Genomic DNA, 15,460 nt, shown 5'->3' on the forward strand with positions numbered 1-15,460 from the left:
AAACTCGCAAATGCCTGGTAGCCATTTTAACCGCCAAAGGAACAGACATGCAGTCCTGGCTGTTTTGTCACAAAGCTGGACACCGCAGCAGACACCTCCTTGATGTAGTTCCGCCTCTCAAGTGTATAAGTGCACATTTCCGTAAGCATTATGATTATATTCAGCAAGGCGACTCGGGATTTTTCCCGACCGAGGACTTACATTTCAGTGTAACCCCATTTAATTTGTTGCGTCCCTCCCACAAATTGTTATCCTCCCAGCAGCTCCTTGCAGCGGGACTGCTCCATATTCTCTTGCTCCGGGAAGGTATCGAATCCAATCCGGGTCCGTCTCCTGACCCTGGTCCTGAGAAATGGTTTTGCTGCATCTGCCGGAAAATAATCTTTAGGACGGTCATACTCTGTTCAGTGTGTCTCGTGTAAGGGATGGTTGCATCGGACAGGTTGTTCCGGGCATGATCCCAAAACCCGACGTCCACGTAACTTTTATAAATCTTTTGTAACTCCTTGCTGTTCACGTCCAAGGGCGTCCCGTAGTCTACGCCTTAGCGCCCCCTACGCCTGCAGCTCCTGCCTTGGGCGGTGCCACTTTCGTAGATGTTCTGGTCTCCGCGACGGCAACCCCCCGACGGGTTTCATTGCGTCATGTTGCCAGGTCGCAAACCCCAATCTACCGGGTACCCCAATGCTTGCCCAAGGACGCCCAGTCCCAGGGTCACAACAGCAGTTGCGTCCTGGCCTTCCTCAACGCAGGCGTAGTCACCCGTCACTTACTCCCAGAGTGGCGACGTCTCCCCTATGCACTTCAGAGTTCTGCAGTTAAACTGCTATGGACTAAATGGGAAGATCACGGAGATAGTCGATTTCGCGAAGCGGCAAAACATCCGCATTGCTGCGATTCAAGAGACTAAACTCACAGCAAGAACTGCACTGCAAACCTGTTCTGGATATAATGTCCACAGAAAAGATCGCATGAGCGGAAATGGAGGCGGCCTCCCGTTTATCATACACCACTCTGTGCAATATCATATATTTGAGCCTGGCATCGACCGCAGGGACAATGTCTTAGAACGTCAAGGCCTATCTGTCCGGCCAGGCGATGCAAAACTAGAAATCATCAACATCTACATCCCTCCTGCCACCTGTTGCCCCAGTGGATACCGCCCTAATATTAGAGCCTTACTCACTGGCAACAATCACATTGTTTTAGGCGACTTTAATGCCCATCACGATCTATGGCATTCAAACTTGCGGGCGGACAGTAGGGGTGAGATGTTGGCGGATCGAATAGAAGAAACGACGTTCTGCACAATAAACGGAGACGCCCCCACACGTATGTCACAGTTCGCCCGATATCTCAATCGTGAGCGCAGAACTCGTAAACTGAGTCAACTGGCAGCCGATGGTAACATTGGCATCCGACCACCTGCTTATACTTATTTCGTTCCAGCGTACCGCCGCCTTCATCGTTACAGAAAAACGCTCTTTCATAAACTTTAAAAAAGGAAAGTGGGACGAATACAAATCTTTTACAGGCAACCTCTTTGCTGCCCTCCCTATCCCGACTGATGCCCGCCAAGGGGAGCATGCTTTCCGCAAGGTCATTGAATCCGCCTCGGCACGTTTCATTCCCGCCGGGAGAATTCCTGAAATTCGGCCCCACTTCCCGGCGGAGGCCGCAAATTTAGCGAGAGAACGTGACCTTATAAGACAGCTCCACCCAGGCGACCCCCAAATAAGGGATATAAACCAACGCATCAGATTGCTTGTGGATGAACACAAGCGGGCGAAATGGGAGGAGCACCTAAGGGGTTGTAACCTCTCTGTCGGTGTGGGCAAACTTTGGTCCACCGTAAAGTCCCTATCGAATCCGTCTAAGCACAATGACAAAGTTTCCATCGGCTTCGGCGATAAAGTGGATTCGGAAAGATGGGCGAGAGCTTTCTGCCGTCAATATGTACTGCATTCTACGATCGACAAAGATAGCCGGAGGGCCAACAGACACGCACATAAACATAAATTCAGCGCGTCACCAATTGCCATCACCGCCAGAGAGGTTGAAGATGCCATTGGTCATGCTAAACCATCCAAAGCAGTGGGCCCAGACGGCATAGCCATGCCGATGCTTAAAAGCCTAGGGAAAGAGGGTTTCATATACTAGCACATGTCTTCAACTTGTCTCTTTCCACCTTTGTCATACCCGAAAAATGGAAAATGGCCAAGGTGGTCCCGCTACTAAAGCCTGGGAAACCAGTTAACATAGGAGAGTCGTATCGTCCGATATCTCTCCTATCGCCAGTAGCAAAGACGCTTGAAGCCATTTTGCTCCCCTACTTCCAAGCAAATTTGCATGCCATCAGCACCCAGATAAATTGCGGTTTAAATCAAAACCCCCACCATAGAACAGTACTCGTAGCGCTAGACCTATCAAAAGCTTTTGATACGGTCAACAATGGCACGTTACTGCAAGACCTGGAAGGGTTTACCCTTCCCCCATGTCTTAAAAGGTGGACCGCAAATTATCTGGGTGGTCGGCAGGCATCGGTGCAATTTAGAAACGAAACATACAACCAAAAAGAATTAAACAAGGGGTGCCACAGGGTGGTGTCCTATCCCCACTTTTGTTAATTTTTACATATCTAAGCTACCTTCACCATCAGAAGAAGTCACTATCGTTTCATACGCCGATGACTGCACAATAATGGCCACAGGCCCAGGCCCACAGATCGATGAGCTCTGCAACAGAATAAACGGCTACCTCCCTGATCTCTCCAGTTTTTTCGCCTCGCGAAACCTTGCATTATCACCGACTAAATCTTCCGCGACCTTATTTACAACATGGACGTCACAAATGTCGGCCATTTTGAACATCCACGTCGATGGCACTACGCTACCGACTGTCCTACACCCCAAACTCTTGAGTGTGACGTTTGATCAGGATCTACATTTTGGTGAGCACGCAGCCGCAATTGTTCCAAAAATCCAGAGCCGTAATAAAATCCTCAAATCCCTTGCTGGTAGTACCTGGGGAAAAGATAAATAAACGCTCATTACTACATACAAAGCAATTGGCCAGCCGTTTACGTGCTACGGGTAACCCATATAGTCGCCAAGCCTAAAAATTACCCACTGGAAGAAGCTACAGGCCTGCCAAAATACTGCTCTCAGTATCGCCACGGGCTGTCTTCTTATGTCCCCAGAACACCATCTACATAATGAGGCGAGAATACTCCCCATCAGGGAGAGAAATGAGATGCTAACCAAACAGTTCCTGTTGAATACCCAGAAACCTGGGCATCCAAACAGACATCTGATTGATGAGCCAACACCGCCTAGGGGCTTAAGGAGTCAGCTCCGTAAGCATTTTGAGGAAATACGGCACCTGAGAACCCAGCCGTATGAAGCAAAAAAACACAAGCAGGTCCTTGGTGAACTCCACAAACAGGCGTCGGACCTTTATGTCAGGACTTGCCCGGTGAATCCAGTACTCAAAGAAAAGTACCCAAAACTTGTGGAAGAGGAACGCATACTCCCCAGGGAAACGCGTGTCACTCTTGCTCAACTTCGTTCTGGATACTGTAACAGGTTAAACTCTTACCTATCCAGAATCAACCCCGACATACAAAATGTATGCCCGCTTGCAATGTGTCCCCACATGGCACCAACCATCTCTTTAATTGTAATGTGGAACCAACGCCTCTAACACCCCTTTCATTATGGTCCACCCCTGTTGAAACAGCAAGTTTCCTTGGTCTCCCGTTAGAGGATATTGATGACAATTTGTGATCGGTCGCGGCTGTTAGGTGGGGCGAGCACTGCTACAACAACAACAACATATTCAGCAACGCTCAACTCAACCATTCAAGGTAAAGAAATATTTGCGGGCCCTATGCCGTATATTGTAGGGTTACACCTGGTCAGATTCGGATTTCATACCCTATCGTCAAACCTCTAAGCTTCGACAGGCTATGCATAGATAAGCCCAGTCAAATCTAAGGTGAAACTGATTTTGCTGCAAACCGCCGGCTGCATTGTGCTTTTTTGAAATAGCCGAGGGAAAAATAAGTGTAAAACTCACCGTATATTGGTGAAAAATATGAAGTAAAAATACCCAAAGTTATGTCTCATAGATTTATGATATCGAGGATGAACTTTAAACATTCAGATGAAAAAATAATTGAAATCTTAAAAAAAAACAAAATGCCTACATTGCGGATGGAAATCTGAAAGTTTTAAAACAGTATGAAACAAAAAATGTTCAATGTTGTTGTTGTTGTTGTTGTAGCGATAAGGTTGCTCCCCGAAGGCTTTGGGGAGTGTTATCGATGTGATGGTCCTTTGCCGGATACAGATCCGGTACGCTCCGGTACCACAGCACCATTAAGGTGCTGGCCCGACCATCTCGGGAACGATTTATGTGGCCACATTAAACCTTCAGGCCATCCCCTCCCTCCCTAACCCCAAGTTCCATAAGGAGCTTAGGGTCGCCAGAGCCTCGTCTGTTAGTAAAACAGGATTCGCCGCGGATAGGTGAGGTTGACAATTGGGTTTGGAGAAGCTATATGTTGCGCTGGCAACCTGCAGGGTTGCGCTACACAGCCCCTTGAATCTGGTATTTTAGTCGCCTCTTACGACAGGCATACCTACCGCGGGTATATTCTGACATGGAAATATGGACATTAACAATAAAATGCATCGTTGATAACGAGCTGTACATTATGGGGCTTTATAGATCACCAAATAGCTCGGAACGTGAATTTTGCAACACATTTCAAGATAAACTGGAAATAATAACGGAAATAAGTAAAGATTTTATAATAGCAGGCGACTTTAACATTGACTGGTCGAAAGATAGTTTATAAAAGCGAGAATTAGAAAAAATAACAAATGATAACGGTATAATAAAGAAAATGAACGAGAGTTTTAGAATAACTAGAAACTCTAAAACCTTGATTGATTATGTTTTAACGAATATACACAATCTGAAAGTAACAGCGCAAAATTCTATAAAAATATCAGATCATGAGTCAATAGTTATAGAAAAACCTACTCACGAAAGTGTAATAAAACCAAAGCACAAAGTTATTGAACAATTCCACTACAACCAGCGTGAATTTAATAGAATGCTTTTAAACAAAAACCTAAAACATAGTAACGCATATGATGTAAATGAAAACACTGTTATTCTAGAAAAGTGCATACAAGATTTGGTGGTAGCTAATACGAGAAGTAGAACGATTAGAAATAGCTCAAGTCGCAACAAATGGTTTAACTCAACGTTAAAGAAGCTAAAATTAAATAAAATTAGAGCATACCAAGCTGCAAGAATAATGGGCGATACCAATTCATGGTTAATTTATAAAAGTGCATGTAAAACATACAAACAAGAGATAATAAAGGCAAAAAATAAATACTTTAAGCTAAAAATCAATAGCGCAACAAATCAAAAAGAAATGTGAAAAATACTTAAAAATTGAATACTTAGCAAAGATGTAAACGAAATAAGCTCTATAATTTATAAAAACGAAGAAATAAGTGATAAAAATGAAATAGTTGATAAGCTCAATAAATACTTCATTGAGAGCATATAATTAATAGATCATTCAATTGATAAAGAAATATATATTAACAATATTGATCATTGTCCTGAAACCTTTCATTTTAAAGAAATAAAAATTTACGATCTAAAGACAATTTGTAAAAAACTTAAGAACAAAAAGGATTGGAGTAATGTGAGCCCAAAGATCATTTTAGACAACTGGAATGTTCTTGAGCCTTTCTTAACAAAGTTAATGAATCATTCATTAATTAGCGGAGTATCCCCAAATGAATGGAAGGACTCATTGGTAGTGCCAGTTGAAAAAATCGCTAAAGCAAAAAAATGTGAAGAGTTTCGTCCAATAAATACTCTTAAGATATTTGAAAAAATAATGGAAAGTGTTGTGAAAAATCAACTACAAATGTATCTAGAAACTAATAATATACTGTCTCTAAACCAGTCCGGATTTCGTAAGAATCATTCATGAGAAAGTGCAATAAACTTCGTCGTGAGTGGAAGAAGCGTCCACGAAAAACAATAATAGCAGCGCTATTTCTTGATTTTAAAAGAGCATTTGAAACAATAGACAGAGGTATTCTTACAAAAATGCTGCATATGTATGGAATAAGAGGAAAAGAGCTACTTTGATTTAAGGACTACCGTACAAATCGTAGACAGCAAACAAAAATAAAATCCACAAAATCAAGGTTTTCATATGTGAATACAGGGGTGCCCCAAGGATCGATTCTTGGAGCAATTCTGTTTATAATTTACATAAATGATACAGAAAAAGTGATATCAAAATCCAAAGTGGTAATGTATGCAGACGATACATTGGTATATACAGAAGCAGACACAGTGGAAGAATGTAAACGAAAGTTAGAATGTGATATAGATGAAATTATGAAATGGCTTAAAATGAATAGGCTCAAATTGAATGAACAGAAAACAAAAGTAATGGTGATGAATACAAATAGCGAAATAAATTTAGTGATAAATAATACTAGTATTGAGCAAGTAACCAATATGAAATACTTAGGTGTAATAATAGACAATGAGCTCAAATTTAACAATCACGTGGACTATTTGTGTAAAAAAGCTGCAAAAAAAATTTACTTCTTTAGAAGAATACGAAATAAATTACACACTTTAACAGCAATAAAAATATACAATACAATCATAAAGCCACATTTTGAATACTGTTCCACAATTCTGTACACATCTTGTAACCAATCACAAATAGGAAGAATACAGAAATTACAAAACAAATGTATGAGATCAATAATAAAATGCCACAAATACACCCCAATAAGTCACATGCTTGAAACATTGAAATGGCTAAATATTGGGCAAAAACTGATGCTCAATACACTAATAATAATTTTTAAAATTAAACACAACATGGCGCCGATGTATTTAACAAGTTGCATTCAGTGTGTTAGAGATACACACCAATATGCTGTGCGGAATGCGAATGACTTTCGACTAGGATTACAGCGTACTACTGCAGCCCAAAACACATTATTATATAAGGGCCTTAACATATTTAACTCGTTACCTGATTATATCAAAGGAGAGAATAATATTATGAATTTTAAAGGGCTATGCATAGATCTTATTGGAGGCTAAAATACTTTTTTTATTACTTTTTATTACTTAATATATATATATATATATATATATATATATATATATATGTATATCATACACGTCTGTGAAATGAAAATGAATTTGTGATATTTAAAAATTATTGTGAAATCAAAAAATATGTAAACATATTAATAATAAATATCAATCTATCTATCTATCTACTCCCTTTTACTACTACTAAGCCCTGGTATTTAGATTGTAGTCAGTAATAATCCCTTTCGTTTTGCCTGACTTTGTAACACCCAGACCTGCTCTCCCTTTTTCACAAACAACTTCCGGTCTAATTGAAAATTTTTTAACTGCGATTTAATTGCAAATAAAACAACAGTAATTTAGCATCGCCCTGAACCATTCCAACCTAATTGCGATACTTTTGCTTTAGATGGCTTGACTGCTCCGCTGCTAAGTTGTGGTGCGCCTGATGCATTTACTATTTCTTCACGCTCTTTTATCTCATTTTTATGGATGCGTGTATGTAGTAGCTTGTTTAATTTATTCATGCTTTTTGTATTATGTATGCTTTTTGTATTAAAAAACTATAATTTCAATTCATGAATATGTGTATATAACTATTATTTGCTATATTTAATTATGTACCATTTATATATAAAATAAGGTGGTGTGTTTGTTTTGTTACCATTTGTTATTGACATTCGTTGTTATGGTGAATTATATATGTATGTATGTACATGTGCATTCGACTTATTCAAAATCCTTTAAGTGTAAAGGTTGGACTGGTATTATTATGAGGATATTCGCCAACCTTTGTAAACGGCTAACACAATTGAATTCAGTGATCCCAAATCAATCATCTAGGAATGAACTATCATCCATTTGACGAAAAAACCCTGAAAACAAATTCTTGACAAATTCGAATGCTTGAGCCTTTTTAACTTATATTTTTATAAACAGTCTAATATATCCACATATATATTTAATTTCCATGCTACTCCGGTTGTTTGACGGCCGTTTTTTGCTTGGAGTCTACGCTTGGTTGATTGCCTCTCCTATTGTATAACAGTGCAGTGTAGTGCAGTGCGATCACCCGATGACAACGGCAGAAATTGTTGCCGGTACAACACCAATACATAAAAAAGCAACACGCAATATTTACCCCCCATATATGCCACCTGTACCTCATTTCCATTGGAATACAGTGGTGGTCCATACAATTTTTATTCATAAAGCACCAGCCCGACGAATACAGTAGCAGTTTTCATTGACCTGAAAAGAGCGTTCGAAACAATTGATAGAAATATAATGCTCGATAAACTACAAAAAATTGGTATAAGGGAAACTGAGTTGCAGTGGTTTATAAGCTTCTTATCAGACCGGAAACAAAAAACAACCATAGGTCAGTAGTCTCATCCGAGGCACAAGTGGACAACAAGGGTCGCAGCAATTCTGTTCAACATTTACATAAACGATATATCATCAGCACTGAAATATAGTAAAATAGGTTGTTTGCAGATGATGCGCTACTTGAAGTAAATGAAACGGACATTTTAATATCAAGGAGCAAAATGCAAGAATATTTGGGCTCATTGTTTAGATGGCTTTGCACTAATTAACTCAAGCTTAACGTTAACAAAACTAAGTTCATGGTTTTATCTAGGCCGACCAATAAAGAATCACTTAATTTAGATCTAAAAATAACGAATACCAGCATTGAGGAAGTTAAAATATTTAAGTACTTAGGGATCCTGATTGACAATAAACTGAGGTTTACGGATCATATTGATTATATTGTTGCCAAAATGGGCAAACAAAATTGGATTTTGGAAGAGATCATGTAAACTTATTAGTAAGAAATATAAGTTGAAAGTTTATAGATCCATCATAGAACCGCACTTCTTATATTGCCCTACAATATTCATTATTGCCAATGAAACACAAGTCGACAGGTTACAAGTTATGCAAAACAAAGCTATGAGATTTATATTGAAAATGAAGTACGACACTTCCATAAAGAGTATGATCGATGCACTAAACTGGTTGAGTGTGAAACAGTTGATATTTTACCATAGTATGAAATTTGTATTTTATATCAAACATGGTAAATTACCAGCCTACCTAAGTGAAAAACTTGTTTATGTGAATGAAACCCCCCACTTTTACTTAATCAGGGAATATAATAATTTTAGATTACCTCTTTTCAATACAGAAATGGACAAGCAAAATATATTTTACGAAGGCCTGAAATGCTTTAATGAACTTCCCAATTATGTTAAAAATTGTGAAAACTTAAACACTTTCATAAAAACTTTATTAGAATATTGCCAAACCCTTCCAATAAGATAAAATATGACCATATGTATTTAATTAGCGACCCTAGCTCATATTGCTTTATACATTGGTTTTTGTAATTGATATTAAATCATATCCACACCATTAGGAATAATCTACATACAGAGTGTATGTGCCTACATGGTGATCAAAAGGAATATAAACAAAAAGGCAACTCTTAGAGACCAATTGTACAGCGAACAGCGGGACATTCATATGGCTTAGCAGCTAAAGGCTTGCACTGATAAGAATGTTGGAGATTCGAGTTCAACGCTCAGCTCCCGAAAAACTAGCTGATGAAGAAGTGAAATTCAGAAACATGTCCTAGTAACCATCGCCGTTTGTAAACCTACAATTTTTCTCTAATATCAATTACTGTGATATATTAAGATATATTAAAATGAAAGAGGACAAACTTCGTTTTCGTATAAATTGCAACCCGGAAGAGAGCGCTTTTTTTGTTTCTTTATTTGACATTTGTTATAGCATTGCCACATCGGCATATACAAGAACTCAACCTAATGGCATGTTTACATAGTTCAACTTAACGCTACAATTTATGTATTAGCTTATCTCTCACAATACCTCCTTCTTAATTGGTAACATATACATGATTTTAATACAGACTTTCGCGCTTAGGATACATAATTTTGTTTGACAAGAAATTGTTATTTTCTCGGTCTTAAATTATAATGAGTAGTGGGTTCCCGTGACTTCGTTTTCTCATTACAAATAATATCGTTGGGTACGTTATTACTTGTATGTGTAGTTGTTTTTGTATTTTTGTCTGTACTTGTATCATCGGGACCACAATTATTAGTTAATATGTTTTGATTTTCATTACTTAAATTTGTTAAAGGTTGTAGTGGATCATCTAGTGATGAGTGCGATGATTCTTTTTGCGATAAGATAATTTGATTTGCGTGTCTTTTCCAAGATTTATTATGGTAAGTTTTTACAATATACATTTGCTTTCCAATTCTTTTGGAAATCACAGCTTTTGTCCATTTTACTTTCCCTGGAACCGAATAATCTTTAACTATCACCGCGTCATACACGTTAAAGTTGTTGTTTTGCTTTCCTTTAAAATATCTCTTTTGTTCATTTTTCTTTTTTTCAACAAATGCTGTGATTTCAGTATTGGTTAGATTAACAACATTTCGCTTTCCATTGAGTAAGTCTAATCGACATCTTAATTTCCTTTTATTAAACATAATGTAGGCTGGAGATACGCCCATACTAGCATGTACAGTATTTCGATAATCTAACAAAAAATTACTCAGAACTTTGTTGAAGTCAGACAACGGTGTATTAAGTAAATTCCGTTTTAAGGCGGTCTTAACTGTTTTAACCGCATTTTCCGCCTGACCATTAGTGGGTGGGTGACCTACAGGGGATGTTACATGTGTAATTCCATTCTGTTTCAAAAAATTGGTAAACTCATTCGATGTGAATGACGTACCATTGTCCGAAACCACACATTTTGGTAACCCAAAACGTGCAAATATTTCTCTCAACACTGCTATAAGAGCTCGGCTAGTTATATTCGTTCCCATGTCTATGCATTCCACCCATTTACTTGTGCTGTCTACAACGATTAAGCACCAGCGGTTTTTAAAAGGTCCAAAGAAATCTAAATGGATTCTCGACCATACTTCCTGGGGTCTCTTCCATGGGAGAAGCTCTTGCTTTGGTGGGTTCGGACGATTAAGTAAACAGGGCTCGCAACTTTTTACTACCTTCTCCAAATCTTTTCCCTGGTTCGGCCACCAACAACACTCACGAGCCATGCATTTCATTTTCACAATTCCCATGTGTGTCGCATGTAAAAATTCGACAACTTTATTTTGCAATGCTTTTGGAACCACAACCCGAAACCCCCAAAATAAGCAACCTGATTCTTCGCCCAATTCCAATCTTTTATTAAAATATGGTAACAACTCTGGATCCCGACATTTCTCTGGCCATCCCTCATGGTGAAATTTCTTTACTCGTTGTAGCGTATTATCCTGTGCAGTTTCAGTTTTAATGCTTTCTAGGTTAATCATTTCGCTTCGTCCCCCAAGCTCTTGAAAATAATTTACATAAACATCATCAGGCAAAACGCATTGATCCTCGGCACTGCTGTCGGGGTTTCGCGAGAAATAATCTGCTATATTGTTTTTAGACTTGACATATTCAATGTCGAAACGATAACCTGATAGCGTTAGAGCAATACGCTGCAATCTATTTGACGCCATTTCTGGAATTCCTTTTTTCGGACTAAAAATGTGTTGTAACGGCTTGTTGTCAGTAACCAAGGTGAAATGCCTACCGAAAATATACTGATGAAACTTTTTTACACCAAACAGTATAGCCAATGCTTCTCGGTCAAGTTGCGAATACCTTTTTTCAGTATCCGACAATGTTCTTGAAGCAAACTCTATTGGTTTCTCTATTTCACCAGTCTCTACTTGCGTTAGAACCGCACCTACTCCCGTGGGACTAGCATCCACCGTTAATTTAATTCTTTTTTCGGGGCAAAAATGGGCTAGGCATTTCTCTGATGCCAATAAGTCTTTAAGTTTTGAAAATGTTTCCGAACATTCTTTTGACCATTCGAATTTTGTATTCGCCTGCAACAACTGATAAAGTGGGTGAAGCAAAGTAGATAAATTAGGTAAAAATCTTCTATAGAAATTTATCACCCCTAACAAAGATTGAAGCTCTTTTACGTTTGATGGCTCTTTAGCGCCTCTAATATCTTTCACTTTATCAGGATCCATATGCAAGCCCTCTTTGTTTATAATATGCCCTAAATATTTAATTTCGTCAACAAAAAACTCACACTTCGATTTAGACAACTTTAACCCTGCCTCACTTAACAGGGCTAACACTTTTTCAAGTCTTCGAGTAAGAAGTCTGACGTTGGTTGCTGTTATTAGTATATCGTCGAGAAATACTACCACGCCCTCAATGCCTACTAATAGTGTGTCCATAATTTTTTGAAAAATGGCGGGTGCGGATGCCAACCCGTATATCAGTCTTGTATACTGAAAAAGGCCTTTTGACGTCGAAATTGTTGTGAATTTGCGAGATTGTTCATCCAACTCGATTTGCTGGTACGCTGTACTTAAATCCAGTTTTACAAACTTCACCCCGCCGTGCATCTTGGCAAAAATCTCTTCAATACGTGGTAAGGGATACTTTTCCACATGCAGATGTGGGTTTAAGGTCACTTTAAAATCACCGCATATGCGAATTCCCCCATCTTTTTTTGCACTGGAACAATCGGTGTCCCCCACTCGCAATAATCCACTGGTTCCAAAACTTTCAGTTCTACTAACTTGTCTATCTCCTTTTCAACTTTTTCTTTAATCGCTAAAGGTAATGGTCGAGGCCTAAAAAATTTCGGTTCGGTGCCTTCCTTTACATGTAAATGGGCTTTACTCTTCTTAAATAATCCCAAAGACCCATCAAATAGTTTGGAAAATTTTTGTAAGACATTGACGTCGCATCTGATTTGTTTAGAAAAATTTAAGCTAGATAATTCAATACCAAAACTGTTTAAGAATTTTCGACCTAACAACGGCGGACCGCCGGCCTTAATAACCAAAAATGAAATGCATTTGCGTTGCTCTTTAAAGTGTACATCCACCTCAAACTCACCAAGCGGCACAATACTGCCACCGTTGTATGTCTTCAACAAAATTGATATCTCATTTAGTTTATTTTTTCTAAAATGGCTTTTGTATGTCTCTTCCGACATCACATTGTTTTCTGACCCTGTGTCGAGCTGCATATCAATAGCGTTGCCTTCAACAAAAATGGTTACAACAATAGGTTTATCTTTCGCACTATTAAGTGAGAATGAACTTAACTCGTCTGCATTATTCAAAAAATTTAAACTTTTCTCTTTGCACATTTTTTTTAGGTGCCCCCTTTTTTTACAATTATTACATTTATAATTCTTAAACTTACATTCACTTTTGCTATGGTTAGTGTAGCCGCACACTTCGCATGGTTGCTGTTTCGGCTGGTCTTGATTTGACTTGTTTTTCCAATTTTGCTGTTTCTTTTGCTCTGCTTGCGACTTCTGATTTTTCTTCAAAAAATTTAGCTCTTCCTGTTTTACTTGTATAATATCCTCTTGTTGTTGCTTAATGTACTCTGCTGTATTTGCTATCGCTATCACTTTCTCGAAAGTTGCGCCTATATTTTCCAAAAAAATTTTGTCCCTGGCTGGACCCTTTTCCAGACCCATTACAAACTTGTCCCTTAGCGCCATATTTAAACTTTGGCCAAACTCACACTTTACAGCTAACGCTCTCACTCTAGCTGCCCAATCATTTATTGATTTTGACGCTGTTTTTGTAGCATTGTAAAATTTGTAACGCTCCACAAACGCAGATGTTGTTGGCCTATAATGGCTTCGCAGACAATCGAGACACTTCCAAAGTTACGCTGTTATCTTCCAACGCCTCCGGACGTACTAAGTTGTCCAACAGAGTATACGCACTTTCGGATAACGAAGTTAACAATATTGCCTTCTTTTTTACCTCCTCAATGTTAGCAGCAATGAAGAATTGCAACAACTGCTTCTCAAAGACAAACCATGAGTTTTTTTCGTGGTCAAAAAATGGAATATTAAAATTGTTGGTTGCCATTTTGCCAAAATATTATTAGCCGCTGATCACCAAGCACTTGCTACGCGTTTATAAATCAGTTTGAATTGTTTTCTGCTCGTCGCCACTGTGATATATTAAGATATATTAAAATGAAAGAGGACAAACTTCGTTTTCGTATAAATTGCAACCCGGAAGAGAGCGCTTTTTTTGTTTCTTTATTTGACATTTGTTATAGCATTGCCACATCGGCATATACAAGAACTCAACCTAATGGCATGTTTACATAGTTCAACTTAACGCTACAATTTATGTATTAGCTTATCTCTCACAATTACAAAAACCATTGTATAAAGCAATATGAGCAAAGCTCGCTAATTAAATACATATGATCATATTGATATTATAGTAACAGCGGAAGTATTAAAAACAAATACTGTAAAAATCCGAACAAATGTTACTAAGCTTTCAAAAGCGCGCCTAAAAATCATATCCACACCATTAATAATAAACTACATACAGAGTGTATGTGCCTACATGGTGACCAAAAGGAATATAAACAAAAAGGCAACTCTTAGAGACCAATTGTACAGCGAACAACGGGACATTCATATGGCTTAGCAGCTAAAGGCTTGCACTGATATGAATGTTGGAGATTCGAGTTCAACGCTCAGCTCCCGAAAAGCTAGCTGATGAAGAAGTGAAATTCAGAAACATGTCCTAGTAACCATCGCCGTTTGTAAACTTACAATTTTTCTCTAATATCAATTATACGATACAATATTTTGTATCTGTATTTCATGTTACTGATCCTTGAGCGTACATGGGCAATCCAAACAGACACTGAGGAACCTTATGAATCAGGTCAAATATATCGCTCGCAAACAAATTGGGGAAGAGTTCCCGAAAACATCGTCTCAGACAAACAGTTGGAGGGTTCATGGGAGTCACGTATATTCCAACAAAAATAATAAAACAATAATATATTATGATTAACTAATTATGTTTATATAAAAGCTGGTGCAGGGAGGATTGGAAACACGTCCTTTCCAAACATCGGATAAAAGTGGCTCATTCTACTGAGCTGCTAGCTTTTGTGTTGATAAGAATCAAATGCATTCCGACAGCATAAATAGCAAAACTGTGTAATCTTAAGTTTTGCAACAGGACAGGAAATACGTTCTTTCCAACCTCACAATAATAGTGCCTTATAACTCTGAGATCCGAGTCATATGTGTTGATCGGAATCTATTGCATTCCGACAACATAAATAATTAAACTATGTATTCATAAGTCTTAGAGTAGGGCAGGATTGCAAACACGTATGACTCCAGGACTCGCCCGTTGGGATCGCCAGTTCCCGTGCTGATCGGAATCGCATG

The 15,460-nt window shown here is 38.5% G+C and overlaps 1 protein-coding gene across 3 annotated transcripts in view; it reads left to right on the plus strand.

Moving 5' to 3' along the window:
- Positions 1 to 15,460, plus strand: part of jvl (javelin-like) — a 404,687-nt gene that overhangs the window by 1,898 nt on the left and 387,329 nt on the right. The gene's annotated exons all lie outside the window — the stretch shown is intronic.

The sequence above is a fragment of the Eurosta solidaginis genome, chromosome 1 (genome assembly GCF_040869045.1).
Source record: "Eurosta solidaginis isolate ZX-2024a chromosome 1, ASM4086904v1, whole genome shotgun sequence".
Lineage (NCBI taxonomy): Eukaryota > Metazoa > Arthropoda > Insecta > Diptera > Tephritidae > Eurosta > Eurosta solidaginis.